Consider the following 5,773-nt stretch of genomic DNA (forward strand, 5'->3'; position numbering starts at 1 on the left):
TTTTTTTTTTTGAGATGGAGTCTCACTCTGTTGCCCAGGCTGGAGTGCAATGGCACGATCTTGGTCCACTGCAACCTCCGCCTCCCGGGTTCAAGCGATTCTCCTGCCTCAGCCTCCTGAGTAGCTGGGATTACAGGCATGCACCACCACTCCTGGCTAATTTTGTATTTTTAGTAGAAACGGGGTTTCTCCATGTTAGTCAAGCTGGTCTTGAACTCCCGATCTCAGGTGATCCGCCCGCCTCGCCCCTCTCGGCTCCTGGGATTACAGGCGTGAGCCACCGCGCCCAGGCTTATTTTTTATTTTATTTTATTTTATTTTATTTTATTTTTTGAGACAGAGTCCTGGTCTGTCACCCAGGCTGGAGTGCAGTAGTGCAGTCTCATCTCAGTCCAACCTCCGCCTCACAGGTTCAAGCGATTCTCCTGCCTCAGCCTCCTGAGTAGCTGGGATTACAGACACCCGCCATCATGCCCAGCTAATTTTTGTATTTTTGTAGAGACAGCGTTTTACCATGTTGGCCAGGCTGGTCTCGAACTCCTGACCTCAGGTGATCTGCCTGCCTGGGGCTCCCAAAGTGCTGGGATTACAGGAGTCAGCCACCGCGCCTGGCCGCTTTTAAAGCAAGCGATGACGTCACGGCACTTCCGAGAAAACCCCATCTAAAATTGCACTTAACGAATAACAGTTTCTATCCCCCATCTCTGTTTTGTTTTTCTCCTCAGCACGTATCACTAACATGCTATATATTTCATTTCTATCTTTCTTTTTTGAGATGAGGTCTCACTCTGTTGCCCAGGCTGGAGTGCGGTGGCAGGATCTCAGCTCACTGCAACCTCCATCTCCCGGGCTCAAGCAATCCTCCCGAGTAGCTGGGACTACAGGTGCCTGCCACCACACCCAGCTAATTTTTGTATTTTTTGTAGAGACGGGGTCTCACTATGTTGCCTAGGCTGGTCTTTAACTCCTGAGCTCAAGTGATCCACTCACTTCTGCCTCCCAAAGTGCTGGGATTATAGATGTGAGCCACTTTGCCCGGCCCATTTATTTATTTCCTTATTGCCTACCATGTCCACTAGAACATAAACTTAACGCGGGCACAGATTTTCATTCACTACTGTATCCTCCAACACCTAGATAAGCCTAGCATGTAGTAGGTGCTCAAATATTCGCAAATAATGAATGTTAAGAAGGAGCAGGGCATCACTTAGGGCACTTCTAAATGCTTAGTCCCCTTTGCTCTGCAAGCCCTTCAGTCCCCTCCTCTCATCCTAGACATCAGGTCAGAGAGCTTATTCAGGATCTGTGGGTCCCTCCCCCAGACCCATATTTCCCAGGGGTCTGTGGGTTGAGAATTCAGCACCCACCAATCATCATACCCACACTCAGTCTGCACACCTGAGCCATGGAGGAAAGAATGAGGAATCAGATGGTCACAGCCAGAAGACTAGAGGTCCCCAAACTCTTGCTATGTAACAGAATATCAGTGCAGCTTATAGAAATTCAGCTTCCCAGGCAAACCTTGTGATTCTACTGCAGATACTGCAGAATTTCTGAGTTGACCCAGGAATGCTTTTTTGTTTTGTTTTTGTTTATTTTTTAGACAGAGTCTTGCTCTGTGGCCAGGTTGGAGTACAATGGTACGACCTCAGCTCACTGCAAGCTCTGCCTCCTGGGTTCAAGCAATTCTCCTGCCTTAGCCTCCCAAATAGTTGGGATTACAGTCATGTGCCACCACGCCTGGCTTTTTTTTTTTTTTTTTTTGGTATTTTTAGTAGACACGGGGTTGCACTATGTTGGCTAGGGTGGTCTCGAACTCCTGACCTCAGGTGAGCCGCCCACCTCGGCCTCCCAAACTGCTGGGATTGCAGATATGAGCCACTGTGCCTGGCCAGAGTGTGCATTTTTAACAACTACATTTGTGATCCTAATTAAAGACCACATTTTGGGGCCAGGCTTGGTGGCTCACACTTGTAATCCCAGCACTTTGAGAGGTTGAGGTGGGCGAATCACCTGATGTGAGGAGTTTGAGACCAACCTGACCAACATGGTGAAACCCTGTCTCTACTAAAAATACAAAAAATTAGCCGGCTGTGGCAGTGGACACCTGTGGTGGCCCGTGCCTGTAGTCCCAGCTACTTGGGAGGCTGAGGCGGGAGAATCGCTTGATCCCAGAAGGCAGAGGTTGCAGTGAGCCGAGACCGTGCCACTGCACTCCAGCCTGGGCCAGAGAGTGAGACCAAAAAAAGAAAAGAAAAAAAAAAAAACAATGCATTTTGAAACACAATGCAGTGCATCGTGCACAAGTTGCACAGCTAGGTAAACAGGTCCAGGTAGGGGAATAACACACCGCATCACATTAGCAAATCCTGCCCTCCAGTGCAGTCCTCTTACTGCCATCTCATACCTTCCTTAGAATGTTAGGAACTGGGGCTGGGTGTGATGGCTATGCCTCAGGCCTGTACTCCCAGCACTTTGTGAGACCCAGGCAGTGGATCACTTGAGGTCAAGAGTTCGAGATCAGCCTGGCCAATATGGTGAAACCCCGTGTCTACTAAAAATACAAAAATTAGCTGGGCTGGTGGCATCCAGCTACTTGGGAGGCTGAGGCAGAAGAATTGCTTGAACCCGGAAGGCGGAGGTCACCGTGAGCTGGCATCACACCACTGCACTCCAGCCTGGGTGACAGAGCCAGACTTCGTCTCAAAACAAAACAAGAATATGTGGCAGTGGAACTGGAAGTGGCAGTTTTTGAGGGGTTGAGGCACAGGGACAATCTGTTAAGCTATGTTCCAGCCCAGAGGAGACATGCCCATGCCAGGCTCCAGAGGGAAGACATCAATACCTTGCTTCATTAAGTGCCACAGAACCCATGTGGAAGAAGGGAGAGGAAGGCGAAGGCACTGCAAACTACAAATTCTGGTTCATACCACCCCATCTCTCCCTCTGCCATGTTTTCTGTCTGTTAACTCCTTTGGGTCCCAGTGTCACTATCTGTTAAAAGGGGGAGGTGAGCTGGGCACAGTGGCTCATACCTGAAATCCCAGCACTTTGGGAGGCTGAGGTGGTCTCACAAGGTCAGGAGTTCAAGACCAGCCTGGCCAACATGGTGAAACCCCGTCTCTCTACTAAAAGTACAAAAATTAGCCAGGCGTGGTGGCGCTCACCTGTAATCCCAGCTACTGGGGAAGGTGAGTTAGGGAATTAGTTGAACCCAGGAAGTGAATGTTGCAGTGAGCTGAGATCGCACCACTATACTCCAGCCTGGGCAACAGAATAAGACACTGTCTTTTTTTTTTTTTTTTTTGTCACCCAGGCTGGAGTGCAGTGGCATGATGTCGGCTCACTGCAAGCTCCATCTCCTAGGTTCACGCCATTCTCCTGCCTCAGTCTCCCGAGTAGCTGGGACCACAGGCGCCCGCCACCACGCCCAGCTAATTTTTTGTATTTTTAGTAGAGAAGGGATTTCACCATCGAGACCAGATCCCCTGACCTCTTGATCTGCCTTTCTCAGCCTCCCAAAGTGTTGGGATTACAGGCGTGAGCCACTGTGCCTGGCTGACACTGTCTTAAAAAACAAAACCAAGAAACAAACACAAAAAAGATTGGGGGGAGGTGAAGCCTTCCCCCAGCATCTGAGGGTTCAGGTCTAATCTGGGCCTTTCTTAAAAACAGAACAGCCTGTCCCTCTTCTGATATGTTTTAGACCCTCAAACTCATTTGAATACATAACAATCGGCCAGATGCAGTGACTCACTTCTGTAATCCCAGCACTTTGGAGGCCTAGAAGGGCTGATCAACTGAGGTCAGGAGTTCAAGATCAGCCTGGCCAACATGGTGAAACCCCATCTCTACTAAAAATAAAAAAATTAGCCGGGCGTGGTGGTGTACGCCTGTTAATCCCAGCTACTCAGGAGGCTGAGGCAGGAGAATCACTTGAACCCGGGAGGTGGAGGATGCAGTGAGCCAAGATCACACCATTGCACTCCAGCCTGGGTGACAGAATGAGACTCTGTCTCAAAACAACAACAGTGGAGAAATAGGCAGAACAGGGCTTTCCAACCCAGTACTGAGATGGAAAAGCTGAAGCACAAGAAGAGACCATGACTGGCTCAAGCTCACACGGTAAGAACCAGCTCCTCTGACTGTCTAATCTTATCTGCTGCCTCTGCCGCCGCCCAATACATTCCTTGTATTCAGGCCAAACTGAACACATTACATGGGCCCAGAAAACATGCAGCATTTCTTCCCACTGCCTAGGTTTCTGTCTTTGCTCCCAGCTCCTGTCCTTTGAGCCACGGGTCCCCAACCCCCAGGCCATGGACTGGTACCAGTCCGTGACCTGTTAAGAACCAGGATGCACAGCAGGAGGTGAGTGGTGGGTAATGGAGCATCACCACCTGAGCTCCGCCTCCTGTCAGATCAGCAGCAGCATTAGATTCTCATAGGAGCGCGAGCCCTATTGGTAACTGTGCATGTGAGAGATTTAGGTTGTGTGCTCCTTATGAGAATCTAACACCTAATGATCTGAGGTGGAACAGTTTCATCTCCAAACCATCCTTTCCGCCCCCTGCCCCTACCCCCAACTCTGTCCATGGGAAAATTGCCTTCCATGAAACTGGTCCATGGTCACTGGTGCCAAAAAAGATTGGGGACTACTGCTCTAAGCCAATTTTCTTTTCTTTTGGGGTGGAGTCTCACTCTGTTGGCCCAGGCTGGAGTACAATGGCCCGATCTTGGCTCACTGCAACCGCCGCCTCCCGGGTTCAAGTGATTCTCCTGCCTCAGCCTCCTGAGTAGTTGAGATTACAAGTGCACGCCACCATACCTGGCTAATTTTTGTATTTTTAGCACAGACGGGGTTTCACCATGTTGGCCAGGATGTCTTGAACTCTTGGCCTCGTGATCCACCTGCCTTGGCCTCCCAAAGTGCAGGGATTACAGCAGTGAGCCACCACGCCCGGCCACTTTCTTTCCTTTTAAATTTTTTTTTTTTAAATTGAGACAGTGTTTTGCTCTGTTAATAGCCTAGGCTAGAGTGGAGTGGCATGATTACAGTTTACTGCAGCCTTGACCTCCTGGGCTCAAGAAATCCTCCTGTCTTGAGCTCCCAACAGGCATGAGCCACCGTGCTGAGCCTAAACCAATTTTTTTTTTTTGAGACAGTGTCTCGCTCTGTCGCCCAGGTTGGAGTGCAGTGGCGCGATCTTGGCTCACTGCAAGCTCCGCTTTCCAGGAGCCTAAACCCATTTTAAACATTCCTTTTTTAGGGAAGCGCCTCTGGTCTCCCTCCTCTGAGTTCCTGGGCCCTGACCCTTTTCTGCTCTGCGGGTAATTCCAGTCTTTCTAGGCTGTGTTAGCTATTGGAGTCATGAAGTTACTGGAAGACAGACACATGTGATTCTCCTTTCTCTGGCTGCACACCCTGCAGGGTGCCATAGCACAAGTCCTGCAAATAGAAGGTGCAGGACGTGGTAGATCATGTCTGTAATCCCAGCACTTGGGGAGGCCAAGGAAGGAGGATTGCTAGAGCCCAGGAGACCAGCCTGGGCAACACAGTGAGACCCCACCTCTTAATAAAACCAGGTGGTGTGATTGCATGAGCCTGTAGACCCAGCTACTAGGGAGGCTGAGTCAGGAATATCACTTAAGCCTGGGAAGTTGAGGCTGTAGTGAGCTGTAATTGTGCCACTGCACTCCAGCCTGGGTGACAGAGCAAGACCCTGTCTGAAAAAATAAATTTATATATATGCATATATATATATAAATTTAT

The sequence above is a fragment of the Mandrillus leucophaeus genome, unplaced genomic scaffold, assembly GCF_000951045.1.
Source record: "Mandrillus leucophaeus isolate KB7577 unplaced genomic scaffold, Mleu.le_1.0 Scaffold129, whole genome shotgun sequence".
Taxonomy (NCBI): Eukaryota; Metazoa; Chordata; class Mammalia; order Primates; family Cercopithecidae; genus Mandrillus; species Mandrillus leucophaeus.